This window comes from Puma concolor, chromosome C1 (assembly GCF_028749965.1).
Source record: "Puma concolor isolate L17-30 chromosome C1, mPumCon1.1.hap2, whole genome shotgun sequence".
NCBI lineage: Eukaryota > Metazoa > Chordata > Mammalia > Carnivora > Felidae > Puma > Puma concolor.
In genome coordinates this window covers 186985382-187002098 of record NC_141674.1, presented here as the reverse complement: position 1 = coordinate 187002098, position 16717 = coordinate 186985382, and the positions used below count along the sequence as shown (strand labels likewise).

At 38.0% G+C, this 16717-nt stretch overlaps 1 long non-coding RNA gene across 1 annotated transcript; it reads left to right on the top strand.

The window, feature by feature from the left end:
- Window positions 1-1543: 1543 nt before the first annotated feature.
- On the top strand, window positions 1544-10450 carry LOC147578615 (uncharacterized). The gene is made up of 3 exons (XR_015255419.1): window positions 1544-1571; window positions 4543-4633; window positions 7829-10450. It is a non-coding gene; the product is annotated as an uncharacterized LOC147578615 (long non-coding RNA).
- Window positions 10451-16717: the final 6267 nt, after the last annotated feature.

The following is a 16717-nucleotide window of genomic DNA, read 5'->3' as shown; positions in this document are numbered from 1 at the left end:
TAGTACCATCCTGAAAACAGTACAATAGATTTCCATGGATTTGGGCTGGGCTGAGATCTGCTTGTATGCGTGGGGCTGAACCAAATGACATGTCAATCATTTATACCTAGATGAGAATCCTATGCTTAGATCTCTGTGTTCTAACCTCACAAAATCTTTGTCTGGCTTCCGCGCTGAAGAACTACCTTGAGGAATACTTTACAAATTAATATTAACAATGTGGTTCATGGCACATGTAAAACAGGTGCAACTGAAAGTCTCATTTTGCAAGTCTGTGAAGTAGAATGAAAATATATGGTAGGATTTATCCAGTTTTTTCTTTCCTTTCCCATGTCTATTTCATCTCTATGCCTTGTTTATGCTTCTAATGTTGCAGTTGTCACAAGGAATTGCAGTTGTGACTGTGAACTCCTCGAAAGCATGGATTGTATAAATTTGCATCTGAATCCCAATTAGCACATGCCTACCATCTAGTAGGTGCAAAACAAGATTTAATCAATTAAATTAAAAAGAAAATTGATGTCATTGAGAAAAAATAGATATATGTCACAGAAAATTAGAAACTAGGTAAAAGGCAAAAATGATACTGAGAAATTTTTAAAAGTCTGAATTGGACTCATGACAAATTTCAAAGAAGTGTCTGGAAATTCTGATGATTAGCTTTTATATTTTTCTATTTATCTGTCATTTTCAGTTGGCACTCCCCTCTTCCCGACTTCCTTTGTGATTGTTTTGAAACAAAACCGCAAATTCTCTGACCCTTCTGCAATACAAAAGTGGAGTCTAATTACCCTTCCCTTAAACATGCACCAAACTCAGTGAGTCAGTGCTACCAAATAGAATGAGGGGAAGCAGTCTCCTGACACACTTCTGCAGCTAGATTGGCATCAGTGACACAGGTTCCCCCTCACTCTGCATCTTAGGAGATATGTCCTTGAGGGCCTGAGCTGCCATGTGAGAAGTTCAGATACCCTAATGCTGCCATGATACAGAAAACAGGGAGAGAGACCATCCAGAGGAGCCCCACTTGCTCGAGCCAGCAGCTGTTTGAGTCATCATAGCTAGGGCACCAGGCTTGTACGTGAAAACGCCTTCGAAACCACCCCAGGCCCAGATGCCATTTGCTTATAACCCCATGAGACCCCAAGCCACCTAGCTGAGCCATTCCCCAATTCTTGACTCACAGAAGTAGGAAAGAGAAGTGCTTATTATTATTAGACACTACGGAGTTTTGGGGTGATTTGCTATACCGCAAGGTAACAAATACTCTCGCTAAGTTAACATCAGCAAGATTCACCCATTTAAGTGCATCATGCTTTTCAAAACATGTTACGGTTTACAAGTAATAAATCTATTGATGGACTTCTAAATTTTATTTCCATTTCTCCTGTTAAATAGCAAAAGCAAAGCCCCTCTCACACCAGCTTGAGAGGTATGAATATGAAAATTCACAACTCCCTGAAGCCTTTCCAGAGCTACCAAGAATGTCACTTCATTCACTTCCAGGCTGAGGAGGAAGAGAGATGGAGGAGGACCCGGGCACACAAGCTACAATGAAAGTCGACTAGCAGGTGATCGGAGTGCACTGGCATCCCTGACACAAACAGAATCATTTTTTTTTTTTTTTTAGAGAAAAGACATGTCAGCCTTTAAAGGAGATAGTGTGTCAACTTTCCTGTGACCCAGATCATGGGACATGACACTGTGACCCAACTGGGATTAAGCCTTTCACATTCTAAAGCAGGAATGATTGTGAATACAGTCAACCTTAAAAGGAAGGATTCTCTTATTTTCAGAACTTTGAGTTCTGTTCTAGGAGCTATATTCTTTGGCCTGACCAGAAGGGATTTCTATGCTTCTTTTAGGGTATATAAGGTACTTGGGTTATTTCTGGAAAGAACACCCAAGCCAAAAGATAAGAAAGCCAACTAGCAAGGGCAGTTTAGCTAATACCGCCCAAGCTCAGTGACCAATTGATAACCTTATCAACCAGGCGACTCAGGTAGGAGAAAGGGACAAATGACATTTGAGGGGCAGTTCATGAATACAGAGGGTTCTAAAAGAATCTTCACTTTTGAAGATTGCTTAATTGTTTGTGGAATTTTTGGAAACTGTGATACACTGTTGGACTTTAGCTTCTTAGGATTCGACTCCTCTGGAATATGTAAAACTGTGGGAGGAGGTTATTTCTTTCAAACTTTCTTCGGCTTGGCTATAATTAGGGTTCCTGCCTACATGTGGTTCCCTCCGCCTGGAATGCCCTTCCTTCAGCCTGCACCCATAGCCTGCCTTCCCATAAGCATATATGTCTTTGGAAGGCTTCCAAAAACCCTCCCTCCTGCCGTGAGAGTTGATCACCACGTCATTTGCAGTTATCACTGATGGTGCTCATACCTCTATAAACTCATTTCCCATGTTGTGAGGTCATTATTTGTTCTGACACCACTCATTAGACTGTGAACTCCTGGAAGGCAAGCCTTCAGTTGTCCCACCTCCCCTGCTATGGATCAAATACAGATGTTATGTCTTTCTTGATTTCCTCATCCCAGACCCTGGGCAAGTAGTGGGTATTCTCCTAATAGGTTTCAATAGCTAACCAATTGTGGAGAGACCAGGAGGCTTGTCCAGTGAATCTCTCTAGGTTCCCTGGCAGGAGCTGGCTGGTATTATTTAATACCTCTTACTTTATCAGGAGGGTGAGTGGCTGGTCTCAACTTGCCGTGAGATCTCCAGGGAATATTGGTACTGGACAGTTCGTATGTACTTCCCCTGAGCAGCTAGTAGCTGTCGTTTTTCCCCCCTTACCACAAGGCTGCTTTTGTGAGAACTCTATAAAAAGACCGGGAGCCAGGCTAGGTGCCTCTCCTGCAGCGCACCCATGGTATATCTGGCCATGCCCAGTCCAACCACCCCTCTTCCTGGGAAGCTTGAGAAAAGTGGACTGCATACATGTCTACTGACCCTCTGCATGTGTGTCTCAGTCTCTTCTGGGTGCTGATTGTGCCATGTTTGACTGGGCCCTTTGCCTGATACTAGGCCATGGCTTGGAGATCAAGTGATCAAAAGAAAATACACACATACATGCATACATACATACATACGTACATACATAGTTTAGGAGCTTGGGAAACAAGTGCTTTGGGTAAAAAGCTAATTTTCAAAGGTCTTCATCAATCCTATGATCACTCTCTTCTTTTCTAGATTCCTGAAACAAAAGCCAGAAAGGCAAATCCTCTTAGTTTGCCTGAACATGTTTCCTGCAACTTCCTTGTCATTTTGATTGAGAACTCCCTTGATTTCTGCTCTTGACCCCAGTCAAAACTGATCCTTGAATTCTCTTTTGTCCTCTGCAGGCTTGGTAAACTATCATGGTGCCACCTGCAGACCCAGAGAGCAGCAAATTAACTGCAGGATAATGAACCTAGTGGAAAACTGGAATGAATGAATGAATGAATGAATGAGTGAATGAATGAATTAAAACAAATTATTTTGTTGTTGATACCCGCTAAATTTGTTGCCACTCCATTTAGAGGAAGTTTGACTTCAGTATTCCATGCTCTAAAATAAAACATTAGGATAATTTGTCTTTGAGTAAAAAACAGGAACATCTCTCTATGTCAAATATCTACCTCTCAACTTTCTGCAAATCCTTAAACAAATTGGCAGTGTGATTGTTAGCTCAAAAAGGAAACCAGTAGGAAATCTAGAACTCTCCCAGTGTATAAATCCGTATAAGAATTAATGCTTTCAGGTGGAAACGTTATGTTTTGTCTAATCACCGTTTGAAATTTTAATGTTGAGTTGTGGTACTTGGCCAGGAAAACTAGTATAACAGCCTCAACACCAGGCAAAAACTCATTCTTTCAACTCGAGAGCTATTTTGGTATTGGTTTATAACATGCCTTACTCTTTACAAAGACTCTCCAAAATTATATTTTATTACAAAATTCTCTAAACCTAGCATAAAACATTGTTATCTTTCCCCCAGATAACACAGATATCGAGGAAAGTGATTTATCATTGTATGAAAGCACATGAGAGATAGAGGTAGGATAGTTTGTTCCTGGGTCTCCTAATTCTGTTCTTTTGTTATAAACTGCGTGTTGCTTCACTGGCTATATGGTTTAATGAACAAAAGGTTCAGCAGAATCTTTGGACATCAAATGGCCTTCATGAAACAATGTCTTGATGAGTTAAGTAAAAATGAATCAGAAACACATGGACCCTGCTTCCCTTGAAATATAAGAGGGAATACAAATCAAGGCAAAGAACACTTAACAAACATTGGGTTTGGGTTTCCTGAACCTGAAATGTTAAAATAATTAGCAAGGACTTATTGAGGCTGAAAAGTGATCGGTTCCAGTATTTCTAACTCAAAACTGAAATGAAGAGAGGCGGAAAGGTCCTAGAAGAGAAGGGAGTGGCCATAGGGTAGACGGAGACCTTTGAAAATTAGCTTTCCCCCCAAACCACTTGTTTCCCAAAGCTCACAAATTTTGTTTTTACATATTTATTTTTCTTTTATTTTGCTTTGATTTCCAGGTTTCAGCTGAAGACATATCTAAAATGCTCTGAAATGGTTCAGCACAAGTCTTTCTGGTCTCTTCTCAAAAGCAGGAAATGATGACATTTGGTAAGACAATGCTCTGTTCATTTTTGAGTTGGAGATAAATTCATATATTGGCCATTCAGGAAGTTTGGTTAAGTAATCAGGTTGAATTTATTTCCTAGTGAGCTGGACTTCTCAGCATTTCCCAAACCCAGAAAATAAACTCTTTCAGAAAGCCCTGTGAAAAGTTGTAAGAAAGAATTATTTTGTAGTAGAGTACAGATTTTTAAATAGATTGTAAGCCTGAAGAAAATCCAAAAAACTTGTATTGCTAGAACCTGAGAGACAGCAGTTCCCTTGCTTGATCCTACGCAGTATCTGGGATTCTCAGAATCCCTTCGCTGGCTGGAATGGTCTCCTTTCCTCCTAGCAGAGGCCTCTGGACTCAGCCCTACTTCCTCTGTTCTTCCACAGTTGCTTTCCTCCATCCTTTGTGATTTTCCTGCCCACATTCAAGTCTGGTTGCAGCATGTGAAACAGTTCCCCACCACCATTCCAGAATGTACATTGCTTTTTAAAATTACTTTAGAGCTTTTATTGGTAATAATCATAGGAAACTGTCCGAGGCAACCAAAATAATAACCAAGGGGCAGTTGCACAGCTGACAGAGTAATCCTGGGTCTCTTGGTTCCTGACTTCTTCCGTCAATTGAAAGCTCAGATGCAGTGGTCCTGCCTGATCTCAGCAACCAGAGCTCCTCTTCTGAAGTCAAAGTCCTTCCTTTCAAGATGGCCCTTGGTCAAGCCTGAAGATAACACCCAGGCTACATTATCAATGTCTCCTTACATCAAGGGGGAACTGGCCATCTGTGAAGTTTTGATTAGAGGGTATTTGTTTATTATTGCTATGCACAGCTTAGAAGTAGCCTCTTTGGGCATATTCTCATGTACCCCTTCCCACTTATGAAAAATTAATTTTTTTTAGCCGTTTCATTTAGACCTATCAGGAGGAAACTTAAAATTGTTTAACCATTTGAATATGAAACATTCACTTACTCATCAATGTATGTTTATGTCCGTTAGTCCCAAAATGTCTGGTACTATGAAAGACTACAGTGGTCAGTTGTATGATATAATTTGACTCTACACATTGTGAAAGTATTCAGCAATGCCCAAGAGTCCTGGCTGAAGAGACCAACTTTATTAATTCATTCAACCAACACTGCCACTTTGCTTCCTCCGGGGTCTCTGCTGATAATATGTTAGCATGTGACAAAAAATGACAACACTCTCTTGGATTAGGGGAGCATTATTCATGTGTATAATGCAATCTGACACTCCCTTAGATGAAAGACCTTTCCGGCTTGAATCTGTCATTTCTTTTCCTGCAACAGTAATATTGGCTCTCTTCTATTTGAGCTCCTATTAGGAGGTAAGCTCATGACTCATGTTCTCTCATTTAATTTTTGAACAACCCAATGAAATAGGTAAAGTGAAACATATTTCATGTTTGAACAAATTTAGACTTAGAGAAATTAAGTAATTTGCTCAATATTGAGCTATTTATAAAGTGGGAGAGTTTGAATTTGAACACAGATCCAGTGCAAAAGCATATTGTATTCACCACACTCCTCTCTATTTTATCAATTGTTCTGTATAGAATGCACGGAACTTTCAAAGAAAGGTGCTCTGTCAATAGAGTCATGATGACCAGGAAAACCAATCTCACTATCTTATACCATTTCATAGCACTTTATACCACTTTATGCTACATTATAGCATTTTTTTTTTAAATTTCTTTTTTCAACGTTTATTTATTTTTGGGACAGAGAGAGACAGAGCATGAACGGGGGAGGGGCAGAGAGAGAGGGAGACACAGAATCGGAAACAGGCTCCAGGCTCTGAGCCATCAGCCCAGAGCCCGACGCGGGGCTCGAACTCACGGACCGCGAGATCGTGACCTGGCTGAAGTCGGACGCTTAACCGACTGCGCCACCCAGGCGCCCCACATTATAGCATTTTATACCATTATAGGTCCACAACATGTTAGAGAGGTAGGGACATTTATGATCACCAAACATAACCTCATTTTTACATAACCGAGAACCCCCTAGAAATAGAATGTTGTCTTCAGAGTGGCACCTAAGGCAAAACCAAGACCAAGGCTTCTGTCACAGTCCCCCTCTTCTTAAGCCAGGGTGCTTCTCAATCCATTTATTCATCTGGTAAAACCAACCAAATTACAATCAAAAGAGAAAAATTGCACCAAGAAAGACTCAGAAATTATCTCACTCCCACCCCTAAGCTATCGCGTCTAAGGTCATTGACAAAGTAACCATTTCTAGAACCAGAAATTCTGTGAAGGCTCCTGAATGTTCTGCATTGGGTTCCATTGGTTGTCCAGTCTTTGAATACACTGTTATTTTTAACAGCTGGAGGTCAAGATAGAAGAAGGTAGGGCTACAGTGCTCCAAATACTACAGGTATTCATGATATGAGCACTTGTTACAGTAGCATCGATTGAGTCCTTGTTTTGTGTTGGAGTATATAGTTGTGTTTAGAATCCCAATTCAGTAAATTTACAATAGCTTGGACTCAGAGCCAAGACTCCAAGCTCCTTTTTAGTCCTAAATAATATTTCTGTATTTTCTTTTTCTGTTTGCCACAAGTCCTAGGATTTCAGCCTGTTTTCCCATTTCAGTGTAAAGAAAAAAATAACAGTGCAACCAGTTATTTTTATTGAGGTCTTATTGTATGCAAACACTGTCCTAAGTGCTTTACATGTATTATTTCATGAATCCTTATGAAGTAGGTACTGATATTATTTCTGTTGTATAGATGAGGAAACAGATGAAGAGAAGTTAAGTAACATACCCGAGGTTAAACAATTGGTGTTTGAGATGCTCTGCACCATATGATTTTGGTTTCTCCCTCTAGAAAAAGGTCCTCCAATTCTCTTCTTTGTCCCCAAATGCATATACATATTATATGCCCCCTTCCATCATATTAAAAAAAATAATTGCTGTAATAAAACAGAGTAACACAGTATCAACACTGGTGAGTAGTTACAAGGTCATAGTTCTTTTAATTGTGATTTGTGGTGTGTACTTCATGACTGCCTCCTAAGATAACAAGTGGAAGCTCCAATGGTTTCCTCTCCTCTCCTCTCCTCTCCTCTCCTCTCCTCTCCTCTCCTCTCCTCTCCTCTCCTCTCTTCTTCTTTTCTTTCCCTGGGGATAGCAGTTATTTACTAATCTGTGCCTTTTTATCTTGCTTGAAGGCATATCTCTGTTCTGTCCTGGAATGCCCATCACCAGATTTTTGTGTAGCCCAGAATGATCCCCTTTAGTGGAAGAAGAAGAAAGAAGAGGAGAAGAAAGAGGGGAGGAAGAAATATCCTTATCATTAAAGCCTAATCAGCTTGTTTTTCTGTAACATCTTACTGGTAAGGGTTGAGAGTGTACTGGGACTTAATTTTTCTTTTAAATGGATCTATCACCTACCCTTGTGGAGATGGTAAAGGATAGATGCAGTCAGGATCACACGGTGCATGGAGCCATTGAAATTTTCAATGGCAACACCAGATGTTGAACTTTTCATTTCCAGCCTGTCAGTTGTCCAGGTGTTGATCTTTTGGAAGCAGGCAGATACATTTCATGCAGAAGTGAGCTACACTGTTTTCGTTGCTGTTGTTTAATGACCTAGTATCATACTGATACTTCTGTGTGTTTAGATATAGATAAAATCCTAATTAAAATCGGAAAAACCAAAGAAGTCACTGGAACGGGAAGATACATGTCTTGGCTCCGCCACTAATTAGCTTCGTGATTTTGGCAGATTCTTAAACTTCTCTGGGACTCAGTTTCCTGGTTTTTAAAGTGAGGGAAAAAAAATTTAACATTTCTGAGGGAACTTTTCATTCTCGCATTCTTTGATTTATAGGAACCATGTGAATGAGAGAAGGCTTTTACAAACTTGAAAATATAGTACTGTGGGGGGAGTGTATCTTCTGTTATTTTTAATTTTATCAGACTTTGTTTGATTCTGAATATTAAAACAGAATTGAATATTTTTCAATTAGCTTCATGTATAGTACCAAACAATATTTAATTGAGGAAGAAAAAAAAGCTAAAAACTACTATTGGTGGTGGGGGGGGAGAAGTATTTCAGTTTTCTTAGACATTAAATGGCTCATTCAAAGCAACATTTTGATAAATTGTGTAAATGAGAGAGGAACATATGGATTAAATTTTCCTTGAAATACATACGCACTTAAAAATTAAGAAGAAAAAGTGCTTGGCAAAGCCCATTTGGGGTTCTGCCAAATGGGAAACATTTTAAAAATAGTTGAAAATGCAGTTCTATCTCAAAATGCTGCCATATTCACCCATCCTTATTGATTATATATTCTTAAATTTGTAAACTACTCTCCTTGTATTTATTTTTGCAGTTTGTTTTATGCCTGGGGGGCTTGCTCAATTTTGCTACCTTTTTTTTTTTTAAAAACATAAAACATGGTCCATCAGTCACTGAAGAGCAAATCGTAGTATCTATCACTCCCTGTGAGATTCCCGCTATTTAGACTTCTGTGGAAGTTTCGGTTTGATCCCTCCTGGTGTAACAACTGGCATTAATCCATATTGCTATAATGAAACACTCTAAGGAGCAAATACAGGGGATCTGGTCTTTGAAGCTGTGTTATATGGTAAGTAACTTTCTAGTAAATCATAATATTACAGTAGAAGAGCTTTGAGGGAAGACAAGCCTTGAGTTTCATGACTATGTATAATTCAAACCCAGAAAATCAAAAGACTCAGACATGACATTCTTCTGGATAGACAGAAGAGCTTGGCTGTCTAATGGATCCCATGCTACAACTTGAAGAAGAAGAAAAAAAAAATGATTTTCTCAAAGATCTTTAAAGAATAGATTTGTGGTCAAATTGGCAGCACTTCCAAGTTTTTAAGGGTTGAGTTTACCTGAGTAAAATGAGTCAGTGCAATTTGTATAATTATTCCACGGCTCACTGTAGACAGACACACTGTGGAAGCCACACCTCCACAGAGAAATGTACAGATTCAGGCCATTAGGATATCTTCCTGAAACCTGACATTCCGGGTGAGAGTCTTCTCCCCTCTCCCTGCTTCTCTCTCCTTTTTTTGTAATCTAGTACTTTTCACAAGAATGCTATTTTGTCATGAAAATATAAGAAAACAAGAACATTTTCTTAGTGTTAAAACCTCAGACCCTAGGAGATGACACCATCAGATACAACATTCTATCCAGGATATGTTCAAGGCAACAATTAGATTTATTTTCACAAGATAGTAACAATATCTTATCCTTTGAGACTAATCTTAGAATACAAGAGTATGTTTTTATGGCTGGGTTATCCTTTTTATTCCTAGTATCAAAATGTTATATGTTATTTTTAAGAGTTACTTTTCAATGAATTCCTTATGCTTTAAAGATAAACTTTCTTCATTGGGCTTATCTATTTTATCCACACAAAATGGCAAACTGAATTTGTACAATTTTGTGTAAGAACTCAATAACAGAACTGAAGACCTGGCTGACACCCTTGGAACTTCCCACGTGCTTGGTTTATGTTTAAAGGGCTATTCAACATAACAGAGTATATTTGAAATACAAAAGAAATCATTTTGAAATGCCTTATTCCATTTACTTGGGGAATGTGGTAAATAATGTTTTTTTTTTGCTCTCTGGTAACTCAAACATTTTTAAATATATATTATTCTATTCTTCAGTTTATTTGTTTGAAATGTAGTGGCCTATTCAGAAGACCTGAAAAAGAAAGAATACATGTAATTATTTTGCTAATGGTATCATGGACAATTATTTCACTTGATGAATAAAGGAAGCCAGGTACTTACATGCCTTCCTCCGTTGTAAGGTGTTGATTTGTCATACTTAGGTCAGACCCACATATATCCTCATAGTCAGGAAACTTAGATTATCATCAAAGTTTCTTGGTTACTAAAAGAAATTACTTTTTAAAAAATTAAGTTTATTGAGGTATCACTTTACATACAATGAAATGCACCCACTTTAAGTGTGCATTTATTTTATTTTTTTAAATGTTTATTTATATTTGAGAGAGAGAGAGAGACAGAGCGCAAGTGAGGGAGGAGCAGAGAGAGAGAGGGAGACACAGAATCTGAAGCAGGCTCCAGGCTTCCAGCTGTCCGCACAGAGCCTGACGCGGGGCTCAAACCCACAAACTGTGAGATCATGACCTGAGCCGAAGGCAGACGCTTCACTGATGGAGCCACCCAGACACCCCTTAAGTATGTGTTTAGATGAAATTTGAGAAATGTGTACATCTATGGAACTACCATCACCACAGTCAAGATATAGAATATTTGTACCATCCCCAGAAGTTCCTTTGTTTCCCTTTGCAGTACATCTCCTCCCTTGAAGGCCCTTGGCAAGGTCTGATTTACTGTATACTATAGTAGGTTGGTTTTCCTTATTTTAGAATTTGATATAAATTTAATTACATAGTATGTATTTTTTAGTGGCTCAATTTCTTTCACGCAGCATCGTATTTTTGAAATTCATCCATGTTTCAGGTATCAGTAGTTTGTTCCTTTTTATTGTTAAGCAATATTCCATTTTACGACTATCACAATTTGTTCATCTGTATGCATTTAGGTTGTGTCCACCTTTTGGCCACTCTGAACGTTTATTTACAGGTTTTATTTATGGACAGGTTTCATTTCTCTTGGGTAACCACCTAGGAGTAAATTGATGGGTTGTATGATAAATGTGTTTTACTTTTTAAGAAACTGCCAAAATGTTTTTCCAAACTGGTTGCACCATTTAAAAACTGTGTATAAGTTCTACCACATCCTCACTAACATTTAGTACTATTTTTTTCTTTTTTGTTTTGTTGTTGAGGTATAATTGACATGTAACATTATAGTAGTTTCAGGTGTACAACTTAATGATTCTATATTCATATATATTGTGAAATGGTCACCACAATAAGTCTTGTTAACATCTATCCCCATACTTAAAACTGCTTTTTTTGGTGATGATACCTTTTTTTTTTTTTTAGTAGTATTTTTATTTTTAATATTAGTCATTCTTGTGGGCGTGTAATGGTATCTCATTGTGATTTTAATTTCCATTTCCCTCATGACTAGTGATGTTGAGCAACTCTTCATGTGTTTATTGACCATCTGTATATGTTCTTTTGTGAACTGTTTAAATCTTTTGTCCTTTTCAAATTGGGTTGTTTATCTTTTTGAGTTGTAGGAGTTCTTTATATATCCTGGATAAAAGTCCTTTTTGAGACATATGCACTGCTAATTATTTCAAAAACTTTTTTGGCAACATTGTATTAGGAAATACTGCTTTTTTAAAAAAGTTTATTTGTTTTGGGAGAGAGAGAGAGAGAAAGAGAGAGAACTCTAGTAAGGGAGGGACAGACAGAGGGAGAGAGGGGAGAGAATCCCAAACAGGCCATGCTGTCAGCACAGAGCCTGAGGCAGGGTTCAGTCTCAGGAACTGTGAGAACATGACCTGAGCCGAAATCAAGAGTTGGACACTTAACCGACTGAGCCACCCAGGTGCCCCTGTATATCCTGACAATATTATAGCAGTTTATCTTATTTAAAATGTTTCTCTTTAACAAAAGCAACAAAAACAAACAACTCAGTTCAAAAATAGGCAAAGGACTTTAATAAGTATTTCTTCAAAGAAGAAACATAAATGGCCAATTAACACATGAAAAGATGCTTAGCATCAGTAATCATTAGAGAAATACAAATCAAAACCAAAGTGAGATACACTTCACATGCATTAGAATGGTTGGTATAATCAACCAACCAACAGGGGCACCTGGGTGGCTCAGTTGGTTAATCATCCAACTTCGGCTCAGGTCATGTTCTCACTATTCACAAGTTCAAGCCCCACATCAGGCTCTGTGCTGACAGCTCAGAGTCTGGAGTCTGCTTCACATTCTGTGTCTCCCTCTCTCTCTGCCTCTCCCCTGCTCTCTCTCTCTCTCTCTCTCTTTCTCTCTCTCTCAAAAAGAAATAAAAACATTTAAATAAATAAGTAAATAAACAAACCAGCCAACCAAAAACCTACAAGTGTTGGCTAGGATGTGGAGAAATGAGAACACTGTGCATTGGTTGTGGGAATTAAATGGTGCATCTTTGGTGGAAAACAGTATGTTGATTCCTCAAAAAATTAAGCATAGAATTACCATATGATTCAACATTTCCACTTCTAGGTATACACACAAAAGAATTGAAAGCAGGGGCTTGAACAGATATTTTTACACCATTGTATGTAGTAACATTATTCACAATACATAAAAGGTAGAGACAACCCAAATATCTACAGAAAGATGAGTGGTTAAACAAAATACAGTATATACTTGTAATGGAATATTATTCAACCTTTAAAAGCAATGGAATTCTTATACATGTAACAACATGGATTAACTTTGAATATTTTATGCTAGGTGAATAAATCAGACACAAAAGGACAAATATTGCATGATTCCACTTAAATGAAGTACTAAGAGTTGCCAAATTCATAGAGACAGAAAGTAGAATTATGATTACCAGGAGCTAGTTATTATCAGCATAGCATAGGATATTATAAAATTTTTAATGTAAACCTTGTGGTAACCACAAAGGAAAATACCGGTAGTAAATACACAAGTGATTATGATAAAGGAGTCATAGCATGTGGCCACAAAAAGTCGTCAAATCACAAAGAGAGGTAGCAAGGGACACAGGATCTAGAAAACAGTCAGAAAACAATGAACAAAATGGCAATAGTAAGTCCTTACCAAACAATAATTACTTTAAATATAAATGGAGTCAATTCTCCCATCAAAAGACATAGAATGGCTGAATGGATAAAAAAACAAGACCTAACAAAATACCTCCTACAAGATACTCACTTTAGCTTTAAGGACAGATAGACTTGAGAATGAAGGGATGAAAAAAATATTTTAAGCAAAATGTGACCAAAAAAAAAGCAGAGTAACTATGCTTATCTTAGACAAATGAGACTTAAAGCTAAAAATGGTCAAAGAGGCAAAGAAGGTTATTATATAATAAAAAAGAGGTCAATTCATCAAGAAGATATAACAACTGTAAATAATTATGCATCCAACAACAGAGCACTTACTTGCATAAAGCAAATATTAACAACTAAAAGGAGAAATAGACAGCAATATAATAATAGTTGGGGCCTTTAATATCCCATTCTCAATAATGGATAGATCATTCAGAGAACCTGGAAGGAAACCACACATTTGAACAATACTGTAAACAAACATACTTCATAGGCATATATCGAACAAATTCCTCCAACAGCAGCTGAATACACATTTTTTTAAGTGTACATAGCATAATTTCCAGGATAGATCATATATTAGACTACAGAACTAGTCTTAATCTTTTTTTTTTAACGTTTATTTATTTTTGAGACAGAGAGAGACAGAGCATGAACGGGGGAGGGTCAGAGAGAGAGAGGGAGGCACAGAATCTGAAACAGGCTCCAGGCTCTGAGCTGTCAGCACAGAGTCCAACGCGGGGCTTGGACTCACGAACTGTGAGATCATGACCTGAGCCGAAGTCGGATGCTTAACTGATTGAGCCACCCAGGCGCCCCTAGAACCAGTCTTAACAAATTCAAGAAGATAGAAATTATATCAAGTTTTTCTTTAAACACAATGCTATGAAAATGGAAACAATGGAAAGAAAGCTGGGAAATTCACAGAAACATAAAAAATAAACAACATATCCTGAACAACCAATATCAAAGAAGAGATCAAAAAGGAATTAAAAAATATCTGAGACAAACAAACATGGAAACACATTCCAAAACTTGCAGGATGCAGCAAAAATAGTTCTAAGAGAGTTTGTAACTATAAATGCATACATCAAGAAAAACTAAAGACCTGAAATAAACAACCTAACTTTACACCTCAAGGAACTAGAAAAAGAACAAACTAAGGCCAAATTTAGTAGAAGGAAGGAAACAATTAGAACACAAATAAATGAAATAGACAAGAAGAAAACAATAGAAAAGATTAACAAAACTAAGAATTTCCAATAAATACAGGTTATGTGAAATGGACAAATTCCTTGAAAGACACAAACTACCAGAGCTCACTGAAGAAGAAAGCGATAATCTAAACTAATCCTATATCTATTAAAGAAATCAAATATGATTAAAAATCTTCCTAAGAGGGGGGAAATAAACTTCAGGTCAAGATGGCTTCACTGGTGAATTTTACCAAACATTTAAGAAATAACTAATACTAATTCTATATAACTCATCTATGATCTCAGAATTGCCACAATACTAAAACAAATCATATTTGGATACTTGATTTATAACAATAAGAAAATGGTCTTTTAAACGTTTTTAAATTGTATTTTAGAGAAAGAGCATGAGAGTGGGGGAGAGGGCCAGAAACAGAGAATCTTAAGCAGGCTCCACACTCAGCATAGAGCCCAATGTGGGGCTTGATCCCACAACCCTGGGATCAAGACCTGAGCAGAAACCTAGAGTCAGCTGCTTAAGCATCTGAGCTACCCAGGAGCCCCAAGGATGTATGACCTTTTTAATGAATGATCAAAGCTCATTTGTTTATGTGGAAAACAATGAACCCTGACATCTACCTCTCACCAATCACAAAATTGTTTTGATTGTTCATATAAATGTGAAAGGTAAAGCAATAAATCTCCTAGAAGGCAATGTAGGAGAATAGAACATATCTTCATGGATTTGGGACATAGATTTCTGAAACAGGACACAAAAAAAGTTCTAACCATAAAGGAAAAGGTCCTGAATTTTGATTTAATTTATACATTTAATTAATACATTAATACATTAAAATTAAGAATTCTTTTTGTTAAAAACCACCAAGAAAGGATCAAGACAGGCCATGTGTGGGACATGGTATTTGCATATATATAAACAACAAAGGACTCACACAAAAAACTATGAATCAAAAACAAAGTTACCATCTAATAGAAAAATGGGCATTAATTTCAACAGGCATTGCACAAAGAAGATACCCAAATGGACACTTAATATATGACAAGGTGCTTGACCACATTAATCATCAGGGGAATTATTGCAAATTAAAGTCACAATGAGAAATCACTGTGAACCCACCAGAATGATTAAAATGAAAAAAGATGACAAGTGTTGTTGAAAATGTAAAACAACAGGAATGTCCATCCACCAGTGGTAGCGGTGATGGCAACCACTTTGGAATCTTTTTTGGCCATGTCTACTAAATTAATACAGCACTCCTAAATATATATTCCCAAGGAATGCACACATGTGCGTCAAAAGACATGGTAAGAATTTTCATAGCAGCATTCTTCATAATAATGAAAACCTGAAAGCCCAAATGCCCACAAATACTAGAATGAATAAAGACATTGTGAAATACTTTTACAATGGATTACTATAGAACAAAGAGAATGAAGAAACCGTTAACACAACATAAAGGCGTCTGGCTGGCTCAGTTGGTGGAGTGTGTGACTCTTGACCTTGGGGTTGTGAGTTCAAGCCCCTTGTTTGGTGTAGAGATTACTTAAAAATGAAATTTTTTTTTAATGTTTATTTATTTTGAGAGAGAGAGAGATAGGGAGAGGGGGAGAGGCAGAGAGAATCCCAAGCAGGCTCTGCACTATCAGCGTGGAGTCCAATGTGGGGCTCAAACTCATGAATGGGGAGATCATGACCTTAGGTGAGATCATGACCTAAGGCAACATCAAGAGGTGGATGCTTAACCAACTGAGCCACCCAGGACCCGCTCTCCCACCCCCCACCCCCACCTACCCAGGGGTTTCTAATAGGCTGCCAAGGTTGAGCTCTAGAGCAAGATTTCTCAGCCTCAACACTTATTGACATTTGGGCCAGATAATTCTTTGTTGTGGGGGCCGTCCTGTACATTGTGGGATGTTTTGCTTCATCTCTGGCCTCTACTGACTAGATGTCAGTGGTAGCACCCAGGTATAACAACCAAAAATATCTGCAGACACTGCCAAATGTCCCCTGGGGGCAACATTACTTCCCACACCCTGTTCAAAAACCACTGATTTAGAGCAGATTCTTGGTGTGGTCCTGGACTGGCGGCATCAGCCTAGCAGGTGAAGGT